The 16,606-nt window shown below is 38.9% G+C and overlaps 1 long non-coding RNA gene across 1 annotated transcript in view; it reads left to right on the top strand.

Annotated features, from left to right (window-relative positions):
* LOC116088631 overlaps positions 1 to 6,537 on the top strand; it is a 21,093-nt gene extending 14,556 nt beyond the window's left edge. The window contains exons 2-3 of the long non-coding RNA XR_004117949.1: positions 455 to 673; positions 6,370 to 6,537. This is a non-coding gene — a long non-coding RNA (uncharacterized LOC116088631). The remainder of the gene's footprint in view (positions 1 to 454; positions 674 to 6,369) is intronic.
* The last annotated feature ends 10,069 nt before the right edge of the window (positions 6,538 to 16,606 follow it).

Here is a 16,606-nt window from a genome sequence, read left to right as displayed (position 1 = left end):
GTTTTTTGGAGTGGAAACTGGGAATGGAGAAATTTACATGTAAATAAAGAAAATATCTAAAAAAAAAATAGTTATGTGTGAATGCGGAGATCTAGACTGGAACAATCAGATGAGCAGAGGAAGGGAAGAGGGGGATAAGAAAATAAATACAGGGAGAGACAGCTAAAATTAAGGACCATTTGAGGGGTAGTGTGAAATCAAATACAGTAGAAGCATCTATATATAACATATATGTATGATACATATGGGATATATATACATACACATACCCACACCCACATATGAAACAATCTAAATGAAATCAAGAAATTATGAGGAGACACAGTCTCATCTGGCCATCTCTTGGTACCAGTACAGGGATTAGGTTACATCAAAATGAACTGTTGGCCAAAAGAGTCCCATGGGAATCCCCAAACAATCCTGGCTATTGCTAAGACAATTGTTTGCTTTACAGAAATGTACAGCAAGGTTCTATTGCTGAAGACAACACCTGTGCAGCTCATTGAACATGGAGAAATTGAGCTAGTGCCTACAGAGAACCTTCATCCCACATTTTAGCATCTTTGGAGTAGAAAGATACTCTGCATACTACCAGAAGAGAAATGTATCCAAAAACCAAGCCATCCAAAAACTCTTTGATCCACAATGGTGTCCTGCCTGCAACATATGCTAGGTCAGTGATAACACAGAGCCTCCAGGAGTAATTAATATCTGTTTGACTTAAGGCTCATGAACTCATACCCAATACTGCTTGTGTGACCAAGAACCACAGGCTTAGTTTGACTTTTAACTATCAAAGATGCGATTTTATTGTCCATGCATAGTTTGGGGTTACAGACATCCAGTATTCTGAAACATGGAATTTGTTCTTGCTCTTTATTCTCTCAGCTGCTTTTGGTAGGATGATGTGTTTCTAGAATTATCTAAAATTGGAGACTAGATAGCCCAAGGACATAGGATAAAGCCGAATTCTACTATTGTGGAAAAGTAGGCATAAAAGGACTTCTACTAACATTCTGCTGTATTTGTGATTGGGGCCTTGCTCATCTATTATCAGAGAAGCTTCCTTCTGCAGCAGGTGCAAATAAATACAGAGATCAAAAGCAAGACATTATACAGAGAGTGAGATATTTTGGAATGCTCAGCCCTTTTAGAATGTCTCTATCAAATCCCTCCAGTTAGGAACGAGAAATTCTAGAGGAAAAGTAGGCAGAAAAAATCTAAGAGCCAGAGGGGTTGAAGTCACCGAGGAAACGACGCCCTGTAATTCAACATAAGCAAAGTTCATGAACTCTCAGAGACTGCATGCACAGGGCCTGCATGGGTCTGTTACAGGTTCTCTGGGTACATATGGCTTTCAGTTTAGTGGTTTTATGGGATTATCGAGTGTGCAAACAAGTGAGTCTCTGATAGTTGTGCCTTCTCTTGGGATCTTTCCTTTCTGGCTGTTTGTCTTGTCCAACTAGATTGTGATAATGTTTGCTTTGTCTTACTACATTTTATTTTGTTGTGTTTTATTATTATTCCTTAGAAGCCTGCTCACTTTCCAATGAGAGACAGAAAGGGGGTATATCTGTATGGAAGGGGAGGTGGGAAGCAACTGGGAGGAGCAGATGGAAGGAAAACCATAATTGGGATATATTATGTGAGAAAAACGTCTATGAGATAGATAGATAGATAGATAGAGAGAGAGAGAGAGAGAGAGAGAGAGAGAGAGAGAGAGAGAGAGAGAGAGAGAGAACCCTAAGGCTTTCTTTTAACTCTTTGCTTGTCTTGGTAACACACACACACACACACACACACACACACACACACACACTGGATGCTTCTAGAAGATAGCCAAAGCCTGCTTTAAGATCCATGGAATACGTTCGTTTCTCTGCTGTAAAGTTCTGGCCCTACCCCTCAGCTACACACCTAAGGCCTGTAAACATGATAACAGCTCTTCCCTCTTGGGAGCACTGTCTCTGATGGTAATGATATAGATTGCTCTGCTACGGATTCCCAAGCACAGGCTGGTTTTTCTCATACTTCCATTCCCAGATGAAACTGTCTACAGCCTTCAATCAGACCCCTTGAAGGCTAAGGAGAAAAGAATGAAAAGTGGGAACATCCAAAACCCTATTCCTCAAGCAAAAGAAAACTTCATCAACACAGGAAACTTTAAAAGATTATTCACACATTGGACTATAAAACCTTCTAAATAAGACTAAAGAGTTCAATTTGAGCCCTTAATCATATTCATAACATAATCATATTCAGACATCACCAATCAATAGAAATTGAAAAAAATCAAATGTTCCTATTGTAGGAAAATAGAGATAGCCTTGTTCATTCAGAGAGGCCCTGTTCTTTCCCTCACTCTGCTGTGTTCTTCCATACAGTCAACCCCTCATGTTTGTTTTTGTAGTTTTGTTAGCTGTTGAGCAAGATAGTCACCTTTTGAAACAAATTTTCGTATTCATCTATAGTTCAAGTACATTTTTCTTTATTTTAGCTAACATGGTTTAGAAAAAAATCTGTCCAGGCCCAGAGGTACTCTCGCCTTTCATCTTTGTATTGTAAACTGAGCATGCCCAAAATTGTCTCCTCTGCTATTCTAAACTTTCAAATATATGACTGCGAGTGCCACATGCCCTGAAATATGTCCTTTGTCATTCCTTTCTGAGCAATAACCTTTACCAGACAACACTTATAGGTGTCCTCTGTAACTGAGCATGCTCAGCAATGTACCCTCCCTCAAAGAGAGTATGCTTAGGTTCCTGGAATAAATCCCTTGGCTTGTTTTGTTGCAAAAAGGCATAGTTTTAGAAATAACTTCCACAGTCTCCTTGGTCAGGCTTAGTTTGACTTTGCACTAGCAAAGATGTGATTGTACTGTCTACATCTAGTTTGGGGTTACAGACATCCAGTATTCTGAAATATGGAATAGGTTTTTTGTTCTTTGTTCTTCTAGTTGCTTTTGGTACAGTGATGTGTTTCTAGAATTATCTAAAATTGGAAGACCCTACCCTGGTTTTAGGAACCAAAGGCCACATGCATGAGAACTTTCTAGTCTACATCCAAGCAATTTACTCCAGAGAATTGGTTTCAGAAATGTCAACATTGGGGTGATTAGGAAACACAGTAATATGAACTATAACTAAATGCATACTATCACCTTTTAAAAAGTCATTTTATATACCAGATCAAAGGGCTTTCATAGATTAACACGGCCTTGTCACAATGTTTTTGACATTAAAGCAACTGTACTAAAACACAGACCATGGATAGAATGAATAATATTTAGTTGGCATGAGCATTTTATGCCAAAAAAAATTGGCTAATGTTCTTAAGAAAGGTGTCAACAAAGGTTTCTTGCAATACACATGAGATTCTCCAGATGCTGTCTGATTTACAGAGAGTATGAAGAACTCTCATCAGCCAGGACTCTCATTTGCTTTCCTTGAAGCCTTGTTAAAACTCAAGAGTATCATAAATACTCATAAAAGAGAAGCAGAATCACATTTCAGAACTGCAGTGACCTGCAGGACTTCTGCCTGTGGCATAGCAAAGGTCTGTTTTCATCAAGTGTGTGGGAGACAGGATTAATTAAAGCTAGCCTGAGTGTGATGAAAACTATGAAATTGGAGACCTGGATCTTCATCGAGAAAGGGACTTAGCTTTAGACAGGAGCAACCCAGGTACTCTACAACTGGTGCCGGTAAGAAGCCACTTGAATCTTATGATGTCCATTCCTGAACTTTCATGCCTCACATCTCTTGATTGGGGGTTCTTTTAATTGGAGGCACTGGGAGAATTCTTTGGATAAGATTAAAAGAGTATATAGGTCAAAGAGTGGTTTGTGTTTTTTTTTTTAATGAAACAGCTCTATATTTGAATCTTGATTTTCTTTCTTAGCAATTTGTTTAGCCTTAGCAAACCTCTGCTGCTTTGATCCTGATTTCTCTAATTGTACAAAGCGGTGATGATAATAGTTACATTGCAGGGTTGCCAAGAGGGATCAGTAAAATAACATAACAAAAGCATCTCAGGCACAAAAAAAGTAGGTTCCTATGATGCATTTATTTCAGAACTCTAAATGCCTGGAACAGCACCCAAAATGGCACCAGAGGTTGCATCCTAGGTAGTGTCAGGAAAGTGGAGACAAAACACGCTTTGGAGGAAAGGGAGAGAAGAATGAATAAGACGCTTTTGACTACCAGAAGCTTCTGGTCCTTCAGAAAAACTGAGGGCGATTGTGGCATATGACACCCAAGGTAAGAAGAGCAAGAGTGGAGGAGAAGGTGACCCAGGGATGCTCTCACACACATGCTTGAAGCAAATTATTAAATCTAAAGGGAAGTCAAAAGAGGAGAAGGCTTAAACAAGAGCAATGGTGAGAATCCAAGTCCAAGGAATCAAGTCAGACCACTGAGCAGGAGACAGACTTTTGATGCTGCGAGCAGCCAGTAGAGTGGCTAATTATTGGCCAGTAACTTTTTTGTTGTTGTTGGCTATTTTACTTATTTGCATTTCAAATGGTATCCCCTTTTCCAATTCCCCCCTGAAAACCCCTAACCCATTCACCCTCCTCCTGCTTCTATGAGGGTGTAGCCCCACCCACCCACCCACCCATTTACCCACTCACACACTCACTCACTCACTCACTCACTCCTTTCTACCTGCCCTCTCATTCCTCTACACTGGGGCATTGAGCCTTCCTGGGACCAAGGGCCTCTCCTCTCCTCCCACCGATGCCCAACAAAGCCATCCTCTGCTACATTACAGCTGGAGCATGGGTCTCTCTATGTGTACTCCTTGGTTGGTAGTTTAGACCCTGGAATCTCCGGTTGGTTGCTATTGTTGTTCTTCTTCTTCCTATGGGGTTGCAAACCCTTTCAGCTCCTTCAGTCCTTTCTCTAACTCCTCCATTGGGGACCCCATGATCAGTCCAATGGTTGGCTGTGGTCAGTAACTTCTAGATACTGTTTTGCCCCTTCTAAGTTCTATCTAAGACAACAGATAAAATGTTTAGGGAAGTTATTTTGAATCAGGATCAGCTCATATAAGTGTCTCACAAGTCAACAGGATCCAACCACAAAAGAACAATTTAGCACTTTGTATATTACCCACCATTCTGAAGGCATTGACAAATGTCCCAGTGATCTGGAAGCTGCATCCTGTTTCCTTGGGACAGTCAGCTCATCACATTTCCTGAAGTTTAGAAGTGGCTTTAGGCATTTGCAGTTCTTCTGCAGTGGACATTTTTCTCCTGGAGGTAAATTAAGCTACACTCATCTTGTCCTAGCCTTCAAAAAGCAACTGTAGCCAAATGATTTTTCTTCTCTAACTGTCTATCTCTAACATGAAGTTCCTAAGTTTATTATCTTCTATCTTCAACTCTTACACAATCCAATGCTGAACTTTATGGATGATTCAGCTTGTTCATTGTGGATAGCCATGAAAATAAATTAACACAATCACATACATTCATAGTTGAGAGCACTGGCTTTATGTTGGTATAGCAATACCAAGGACATATCTGTATGGTCCACACAAGGCAACACAGTGTCAGCTAGCCACTTCAACCTCATTTTTTTCATTCAATGTATCTACTTCATATTTGAAGATTCTTTTAAGAAATAGTGCTTTTTAAAAGAAAATATATATTTTTCCATCAGTGTATTCCAATTGCCCTTCAGGGAAGATAGAAAATGAGTCAAAACATCACATTTTTATTACACTTTAGCAAATATTAAATAGACTGTGAGTTTTTTCTTTTACTTTACCTAGAATTGAAAAATAAAGGAGAGGAGCCCAAAGGGAAATTATAAAGAAATTTTAGAAAAATCACCTTTCTCTATAATGAATTTCCTCTGATACAAATTTCTTGTGCCAGATATGGTCTTCCCTTGAGAATGATTATATAAATATTGATAAGAACATGAAGTTCTGGTATGTATAACACAAGGAGGACAATCACTGGCACTTTTCAGGTATTTGGCAAATATTCATCCCTTTCTGCAGGATATTTGCTCTTCTTATTTATGCTTGGTAGTTTTCAGAGCGGCATTTTTGACTATTAATGCAGACAAAATCTTGAAAACGTGACCCTCTGCTCTGACATCTCGATAGTTAGAGATTAACCTTGTCTGGTGACGATCTTTCTAGAAAGCCAGTATTAACAACTAAGCCAAAGGAGAGGGTGAACTGAATTAACTTTATCATGGTGTTGAGTTTTCATTACTATACATTCCTGAGCTCACAGGTCGTCGCTCAAAACTGTGCCTGATCAAATACACGAGAGAAGCTAATATATGAAACTTATGCTTTAACATAGCCTGTAGCCAAGCAGATGTTAAACTCAATCCTCTGGTTTTCTTTTAGTTTTAAAAGTCATGCTGAACCAACGAAATGAAGACTTTGGAACAAAATGAAGATGATTACTGTTCTTAATAGCAAAATATATTGTGCTTTTATTTGGCAACAGGAGTGAGGAACATCATTTACAGTAATATATTAATTTAATAAAAATGTAATAATTTTTTCACTTATCATAACTAGTTATTAACTAGTTGTTAATAACATCAACTTTGGTATGAAGAAAACTGGATTTATTCCACATGATTATTGCCTTACTGTTAGATTTTTATACCTATGGTAGAACGTACATGAATTGAAAATGAAAATTGATAATAACAGTCCAAGTGATCTGAATTAAGTATTTATAAATTCCCTCTTGGGACCTGAAGGCAATGGCAAAGTAGAGCTCTGCCTTAAAGAGACACATATCTGAGAAGCTAATGTTTATATGATCAAAAGTTAATTATTTTTCCCATTTGGAATTTTTATATATTTTTACTTGTTTATTTCATTTTAAAGAGAGTTAGCTTTTAAGAGTTTGAAACATTGGCTTCTTAGTTACTACCTACCAAATAGAAACACAGCCAACCTTATTTTCTAACCCCTTAAAGTTTGTTTGTCGACTAGGGCTGCTCTCAGCTTTGGGCATAGAAGCCTCTCTTTGTCATGGGCAAGGATTACCTACAGAGATCCACAACTGGTTAAACTACTTAGCTCTAAACAGGAAATCTACATCATCTTCTCCAAGACCCAGTGAACAATACAGAAGAGAAAGAGGAAAGCTTATATGATTTGGTCCATAGGGAGGGAGGCTATGGAATGCTGTCTTCTGGACATAGCATGGCTGTAACAATTATGAACACATAGTAGCTATGGCTACCTGTGCAAGATTTCTGTACACACACACACACACACACAGAGAGAGAAAGAGAGAGAGAGAGAGAGAGAGAGAGAGAGAGAGAGAGAGAGAGAGAGAGAGAGAGAGAGAGAGAGAGAGGCAGAGAGCATGAAATTAGGAGAGAGACTGCTGGTTGGGAAGACAAAGAAGGTCAAAAAGAGTAGAAGGGGTTGAATATATTCCTAATATGCTGGATATATGCATAATGTCAAAATAAAAGGTAGAAATTTTTAAAAATATAAAAAAATATTGGTTTCTTTTCTGTTGCGAGGATTTATATGGATTGAAAACATTTCTAAATATAACTATATGAATATGTTACAGAATCCAACCAAATCCCATAGTGCATTTCAGAAAGGCAAACTTCAATTTTCTTCATGTAAGGTATGAAGGAAAAGAATAATTTTTTAAAAGGCATAAATGTCAAGTTTTGTTAGAATTGTGAGCTTTTTCCCAGGAGATATTTGGTTAGAACTGGGTGCTTCCTTTAGTCAGAAGAGGCAAAGACACAATTATCAATCAGGGTTTATTTAAGCTGCTGGGCTCGGTCTTGCCTAGGAAGCATATAAGAGTAGGAGCAGCAATATCTCAGCATGTTCCACATATTGAATAACGTCAGTTATCTAAATGTATCTACAACCCACAGAGAAAAGCACCTTGAAAAATTTCAGGATAAGAAATTAACATTAAAACATAAATCACAAAATCCTCTTCTACGTGAGCACACCTACTTTGCTATAAAGCATAACCTGTGGAATCAACTTACAGGTATTTAGTTTTTATGTCCTTCCATAGCTTTGAATTGTATACCATAGGTATTGCAGTGATTAAATGTAGTTATTCAATTTGAAGTAGTGTTAATACTAACAAAAAGCTAATGACATTGTCTCATCTGTTTGAAGTTGGTGAGTTACCCTTTGGAGAGCTGATACCTTGGGAACAATGACATGCAATAAAGTATATATATATATATAAATGTATATATATATACATATATACATATATATATATAATATTATACCATGTTTATTTAACTAGCTTCTGAATACATGGTTTAAACCAGCATGTGAAATACATTTTTTTTTTAAAAATTCTCCTTTTGTATAGCTCATACTCTGGGTATATTTCATTGAATAAATATGAAAATAAGAATAAATCTTTGATATGTTTGAAAGTAGTAAGTTATATGCAAAAAGGAGATATATAACAAGAGAAATGAGGTGTGTTTGTGTGTGTGTGTGTGTGTGTGTGTGTGTGTGTGTGTGTGTGTGTGATGAGAATGGTGGTATTTAAGCCTTAGGAGTAGAAACGACATTAAACACCAGTTCATGAAGGAGGTGGTTATATGAAGTTTCAGAATTACAGAGATTGCCTCTATCATCCCCTGCCTAGGCTACACATTTCTCTTTCCATCTGAAGGGAAAGAGCCATGCACTAAGATTACAAGATATGTTTTCCATATTCTAGGAAATGAGCAAGCTTTGGTTGGCACAGGTTGTAAGCAATAGGGAGGAATGAGAGGTGAGGCCAGTGATGGGCAAAGCAGGTGAAGATCATTAGGCTGGTGTTATGTCCTGTTAGGCTTTTAATCTGAGTAAGGAAAAGAGAGCAAGGGTTTGGGGCAGAGGAGAGAATGGTTTCACTCAGAGGAGTATGTTGATTTCATTCTAGGTTGCTAGGTGAAAATAGAACATAGGAGAGCAATCGTAACAGTAGGGCAACTAGACAGAAGTTCACAATAATACAGGTGAAAAGTGACAAAAGCCTGAAATATAAATATGAATTAAATGGAGTTACCCTGTAAGAAGTCAACAGTGCCCCTACTAGATGCCACAGGCTAACAAAAAGCCCAGTGACAGGAATAAGTAGTTATATTTTGGGGACTTGTTAGCCAATGAGGTCCCATTGTCTCACAACTATCACAGGCTAGTATCAATGCCCTGGACAGTAAGACCCTATCACCAAAGACACCTCATATCTGAGTCATACAGAGTGGAGAAATCAATCAGGTACTGACCTGGAAGCTTTATATCTACTGGATGCTAGATGGTGCTACACATGCTGCCAGAGGAGAAAAATAATCATTACTCATTCTCTTCTATGAACCTTGCAAGCTACAAAAATAACCAGCTGGGCAAGACATACCCACTGGTGCAACGGTAGTACAGGTGTCATGGAAGTAACCCACCAATTTTTATATGGCTTTCAGGCCCAATTGAAACCCATCCCTGGCACTGTTAATTGGGCCAAAATTCTGTGCTTAATCAAGCCACGGGCCCTAGAGGAGAACTCATATTACTGTGCTATATGGTCACAATATTAAACTAGCTCCTACTGGCTTATTATTATACCCATAGATTACTGCATGTCCCAGCCCTTATGAGATAAGTTTCTTTCTGTACTGAATGGCAATGAACAGAGATCACCACTGACCAAAATGCAGAGAGTAAGAGACTCCAAAATGTTCAGCCCCAAATGGAACATGGTATACTACAGCCTTCCTCTGAAGGCTTAGTTTCAGAAAAACAAAAAAACAAAAACAAAAAACAAACAAACAAACAAACAAACAAAAAACCAAAAAACAGAACAAATATAAGAGACAGTGGATAATCACAAGGAAACAATGTTTTCTAGACACTGTAGGGCAGTTGTACCTATGTATTCGCAGTAGTTCAGACAGTATGCATAAGACTTGTGCAAGCTCAAGTCAGACGAAACATTAGCACAAAGAGCAGAGGTAGGCATGAAGTCTTGCTCCCAGTGGAGGAGGTATTGGAAATTGATGGCTGCTGGGAGGAGAGATAGTTTTTTTTTAAAGTGTGGCCCTTGGTAGATGAACCATGCTCCAGTGGTTGTCAACTGATGGAAGAGTATTATGGGCAGCACAAACTGGACTCAACTGGGATTTTTAAAGATGAGGTCACAAAAAGTTTGGTGGTGTGTTGCTCTGTTTTTGTCAACTTGACACAGATTTGGACATGGCTGGTAGGAGGGAATCTCAATTGAATAATGGATGCCGTCAGATTGGTCTGTGTACAAGTCTACGGGGCATTTTCTTGATTAATAATTGTTATAGGAGGACCCAGTCCACTGTGAGTGGAGCCAACTCTGGATAGGTGATCCTGGGGTGTATAAGAAAGCAAGCTGAGCAAGCCATGGGGAGCAAGCCAACAAGCAGGGCTCCTACATGGCCTCTGCCTCAGTTGCAGCCTCCAGGCTCCCGCCTTGAGTTCCTGCCCTGACTTCCCCTTATGAAGACTACAGCTGTAAGATGAAATAGGCCTTTTCCTCTCTGAGTTGCTTTTTGTCTTGGTTTTTTATCACAGCAGTAGAAACCAAGCTAGGACAGGTAGGTAGGGAGAAGAGGTGAAACTGTGAGGGGTTAGGGGAGTGGGTGAATATCATTAATGTCCATTACAAGGTTTCTAAAGAATTAATAAAAATCAGCATATTATGCTATTTTGATGACAAATTGAGTAGAGATTTCTGGAAATTTTCACATGGGGCGTGCTCAGAGATAAGCCTAGACATATCAAATGAAACAAGTAATTATATTTAAATTAAAATGTATTTAGAACTAAATTTTAAAAAGAAAAATGGAACAGGCTTATTTGAAATAACAGAAATTCATGAGGTGCACATGCCATTATGCAATCATACTGGGGATTCACGGAGAGGAGATTAAATGAAACTTTCATAAATCATTTGAGGAATTAGAAAAACATTATTCAATTGGGGTGAGGTGGTAAATCCATAGTTAGAGGTGAGTTGGTGATTTATTATGGCATGCTTTGCCATTTTCCTTTTATTCAGTTTCTGTTAGCCTAAGAACTCAAGGCATAGGTTATCTCAGTCCCATGGCCTTTCAATTCTTAATTTAAAAAGCTGCAAAGGGATGAGTGGCCAGTCAGCTGGAAGGACAGTGTTGCCATCCTCTGAAAGCTTTGTGGAGAAGATGGAGGAAGGAGGTCGGGTCCAGATTCGCCAGAGTGAGATAACACTAGAACAAACCAAAGAAGGGTGAAGGGTTTCGATCTTATATGTGAGCCCTGATCGGATACAGAAGCCTGGTATATAAAATAGCAATCTCAGTCCATGGCATGCCAGTGCTTTATCAGTTCTGAGTCAATTAGTGGGATGAAAGTTTAGATTTTGCTGGCTTTATTTTTGGTGTTCAGTCATTCATAATCATCTTTCCTAATTAAATGTCGGAGATGAAAATCTTTGATTATTAATTACTATCAACTTCACCTCATTGTCATCCTGTAATGAGGAAAATGAAAATATATTAAAAGAAAGCTGAAACATGGCAGGAATTCTTTTTATGTCGGCCTCCTACCGCAAGCCGTTGTATGTACTTTACCAGGAATTATGTGAATTTGCTAACACAAACTCTTTGATGACGGCAGAGTTTGTAGCCAGCCAAATTCCTTCCTGGAATTCATTTTCAGATTTATGCTTTTTAATCTTGAGGCAAAAATCTAAATAGACTCCACAGAAATGCGCCTTTCTACTATGAGCCTTGTAGGCATGGGGAGTGATGTCACAGCTTTGCAGCCTTAAGATCTCCACACCCATAGTGAAACTGGTAATATTAAAAGAATACATCCCAAAGAGCCATCTGACACTGCGTGGAGTGGCAGACCTGGCAAGGACACCTCTATTGAATCTTCCTGGGTTTGGAGAAATCTTTACTGTCACCTACACTTATCTCATGGGGTTCCTGATCAGATTAGTTTTTAGAACAAGTTAAATTGGAAAAAAAAATACTTCCTGGTTTTGGATGTTGTCTTCCCTATCCTGACTCGCTTGGAAGCAAGTCCAAGAAAGTTTTCTAAGAAGAAAGTGAAGGCATATTCTGAAGCATCATTCCAAAATGAGAGGGAAAAAGTGCCACAGTGCTTAGACCCAACAGTGCCTGAATCCTAGAGGGGTTAGTTTCTGCAGGACTTCTGTTGACAAAGTAGATTATTTAGAGAGTGGTCAGTCCCCCAAGAAGATGGTCAGAGAAGGTGTTGTCCTGCATGCTAATGCAGAAGCCAAAAGTAAACATGCTTTTATCTGAGACTGGCAACAAGGTTGAGAACTGTTCCCTTCAAATGTGCACCACCTCCTCGAGGGTGAGTGCTGGAGCCCGGGGATTCTCCATCCGTGACCTACTTACTCAAGGTGTGCATGCAAAGCCACAAGCTTACCCGAGATGCAACGTCCTTTAGACCAGTTGGACCTGGGAGAGAGAGAACTGCTTTTGTTTAGGTGGCGATTAAGGGATGCCATGTTCCTTTAGTGTTACACTGAGAAGTGCACCAGCCCCATACAGTAAGCCCCTTAGAAATCTGCTAGAATCAATTTTCTGGTTCGGTATATCACTATTTCTTTTGGTTGTCCTCTCTATCCCCATCACTATATCTCTGGTCACTTTAACACACAGTTTAGCTTCCTTCATAATCCATGTTTCTTGTGTGTACTTCAAATGGAAGTACCTTTTCAATTTCGTTAAAATATCTTTGGATACTTTCTTTATACTTCTATTTTAATAATTATATAGGCAGCATAGAATAAATATTAAGTTCTATGCCTGTTTATAACCCTTGCCAATGTTTATTAGCTAGTCACTTAGAAGCAGTGACACAACAGTTTTGCCCTTCTGGCCTTATTACATGAACTGTATGACTCATTTCAAGGTTCAGTAAACAGGCATAGTCTTTGTTTAATTAAAAGTTCTGTAAAGGAAAGGCAAGGGGAGAAAATCCATGCCAGTTGGAAAGAGAAACTAAACCAATCCTATTTATGAGTGACTTACTTTACTCACAGAAAAACCATAAGGAGCTACAGAAATCCTCCCAGACATAGCTGGTGAAATTGGCAAGAGTGTGAAACATGAGATTATATAAAGGAGTCAATCATTTTCCTACAGGCAAATAATCAGCAACAGGAAGGTAAAATGTACACATGATGCAGTAAGTACATCCTATTACACTAAGTAAAATGCATAGGTTAAGTTTCCCAAAATTTTATGCTTAAGAAATCTAATAAGGGAATCAAGGACCTAGACAAATAAGAGATATATTGTGATCAGATGTTGGAAGACTCAACCAAATAAACACTTCAATTATCTTTAGTTTTATAATTAACTTTGCAGTTTAATATAATCTTTTTTATTTTATTTATTTTATTTTCTTGGATATTTCCTTTATTTACATTTCAAATGTTTTTCCCTTTCCAGGTCTCTCTTTCAGAAACCCCTATCCCATCCTGCCCCCTCCTGCCTCTATGAGAGTGCTCCCCTACCCACCCATTCCCATCTGCCTGCCCTGACATTCCCCTACACTGGGGCATCGAACATCCTCAGGCTGAAGGGTCTCTCCTCCCACTGATGTCCAGTAAGGCCATCTTCTGCCACATAGTGGCCAGCGCTATGGGTCACTCCATGTGTATTCTTTGGTTGGTGGTCGAGTCCCCAAGAGCTCCAGGGGAGGGTTCTGGCCTGTTGACATTTTTGCTACTTCCATGGGGCTGCAAACCCCCTCAACTCCTTCAGTCCCTTCTCCAACTCCTCCATCAGGGACCCCCAGCTCAGTCCAATGGTTAGCTGAGAGCTCCTGTCTCTGTATTTGTCAAGGTTTGACAGAGTCTCTCAGGAGACAGCCATATCAGGCTTTTATCAGCAAGTACTTCCCAGCATCCACAATATCGACCAGGATTGGTGACTGTATATAGATGGATTCCCCAGGTAGGGCAGTCTCTGGTTGGCCTTTCCTTCAGTCTCTGCCCCTCACTTTGTCTCCATATTTCCTCCTGTGAGTATTTTGTTCCCCCTTCAAAATTCTAGACTGCTCTTGGCAGATATTGATAAGACAATTCTAACATTTGTTACACAGCTATGATAAGTCACTGTGCTGCAGCAGAAGATCAGGCAAATCAACAGAGCAAGGTAAAACAGTACCTGACAGCCCTTCTGAAGTGTCACCCTCTGGTGTTTGACAGAGATGGAAAAGAACACAGTAAAAGCCACTTTTCTCAGCAGCTGATATTAGAGCTTGTGGACAACAAGAGGTAAAAAAATACACTGTACATTTAACTCTCAAACTTCTCAAAACTACTCAAATCCATGAGTATACAAAAACTAAGCTGAGTGTGGTGGTCTGTAATGTCCACACTACTGAGAAATAGTGAGTGAGAAGTCAGCCTGAGCTACAGTATGAGACCTTGGTTAAAAACAAACAAACAAATTACTAATGGGAAAATGTCAAAATCCAACATACCAAAAAAAGGTGGCTCTAAAGTCAAAAATAAGCAAATGAAGATGGATTCCCTGTCATTGGCCTTTGGGAAAACATAAATTAAAAGCCCAGTGAAATTATTGGCTCATAGCTAGGTAAAAAGCAAAATATAAAATGAGGAATAAAACGTAAAATAAAGTCCTGCCAAATATTGGTAAGAAGCTGCGCCACCCCCATGCCACTCGAGGGGAGATAAATGGCATAGCCATTTTAGAAAAATAGTTAGAGATTTCCTAAAAACTAAACATCCACAAAACAATGCAACTACCAGCTAGATCTTCATCTTGAGGAAATAAAAAGTATCTTAATACCTAAAAATTTATGCAAATGCTCATAACAGCATTATTTGTAAAACCAAAAACCAAGAACCCAGCCAAATGTTCTTTAGCAGGTGAACACATAAAAGATTCTATAGCCATAGAATGAAATACTACTCACTTTTACAATGGACAAACTATTAACACATATAGCTCTTGGGAGGATCTCAAGGAAACTATACTTGTTTTTTTAAAAAGCCATCCTTAAAGTATACCGTATTATATTACTTATTGTACCATTTGATTTATGAAACATCGTCAGAGCAATGAAATTGTGATGGAATAGTGGTGGAGAGGAGATCAGTGGTTCCCAAGTATGGGGCTGGGGATATGTGGCATTGAGAAATTAACAAGTAGGAATATGTGACATGGTGGTGGTGGTGACCATGAGATGGTTCTGTAGCCTGACTTGACTATTCAGGTTACCTGAATCTACATACACAATAATGATGAATTATATATACCAACCAAAACCTACAGATTGCAAAAACTGGTGAAATTAATTTTTAAACTTAATTAATGATGCACTAATATCAGGATCCTGGTTTTGATAATGTACTATGAAAACAATCACATAATATTCTATCATTAGAAGAAACAGAACGAAAGGTACAAGGGACCTGTCTACAGTGGTCTGGATTAGTATGGATCCTCTGTCATTTCTTATCAATTTTAATGTGAACCTTGAGCTATTTTTAAAAATATGTTCATTTAGGAGAAATAAAATAAAGAAAAAACTACAAGTCCAGCAATAATTTTAAAAAATGTGAATGAACTCCTCTTCCAAGGGATGTTAAAGACCATGTGTCTGCTTTATATTACTGTTGTATGTGGATGCACGTCCCAGAAATGAATGCTTGTGCATTAACAGCCACTCTTATCTCATGAGCATAAAGTTCTAAGTGATGGGACAGGGATGCATTCTAGAGGCACATCTGTGTGAATGTCTGCAGAGTGATCCTCTCTAACAGTGTAGTAGTCAGAGAATCTGGAAGAACAGAGCCAGCAGGGTATAAATATAATTATAAGAGATGTTTTTACTAGAGTGACTTTCATACACAACGGCTGAATAATTCCACAGTGGTTACCCGTATTCTCAAAAGCTGAAGAACCTAGATGGTCTATTCAAGAAACTTGAAACAAAAGAGGTAAAAAAAAAAAAAAAAAAAAAAAAAAAAAAAATGTAGCCTTCTCAGAAGCTCTTTCAGTAAGGGTAATTATTGCTGTGATAAAATACCAGCAAGGTGGAGAGCAGAGGGTTTATTTAGTGTACATATCCTGAATGTCCATCAAAGGAAGCCAAGGCAGGAATTCAAACAAGGCAGGAACCTGGAGCCAGGAGCTCATGCAAAGTTGGAGTGGCTATTCCTGGTTGTCAACTTGACTATATCTGAAATGAACTACAATCCAGAATTAGAAGGCTCACCTGTGGCCCTAATCTGGAGGCTGAGAGATACAAGTTTCCAACCTGAATCTTGGTATGGAGATCTTGAGGTATAGTGGCTATGAATCCCAGAGGATTAAAATAGGAAGATCTATGAGTTCAAGATCATCTGGGATTAAAGGTGTGGTGGCATAGTGGCTATGAATCCTAGAAGATTAAGATTGGAAGATCTACGAGTTCAAGCAAGGTCATCTGGGATTAAAGGTGTGGTGGCACACACCTTTCATCTGGGCCACACCTTTTGCTGGAGACCTATATAAGGACATTGGAAGAAGAAAGGCTCATTCTGCTTCATCTGCTTGCCTTGTGGGACTGAGCA

This window comes from Mastomys coucha, unplaced genomic scaffold, assembly GCF_008632895.1.
Source record: "Mastomys coucha isolate ucsf_1 unplaced genomic scaffold, UCSF_Mcou_1 pScaffold14, whole genome shotgun sequence".
NCBI classification, from domain to species: domain Eukaryota; kingdom Metazoa; phylum Chordata; class Mammalia; order Rodentia; family Muridae; genus Mastomys; species Mastomys coucha.
This window is presented reverse-complemented; position numbering and strand designations above follow the sequence as displayed.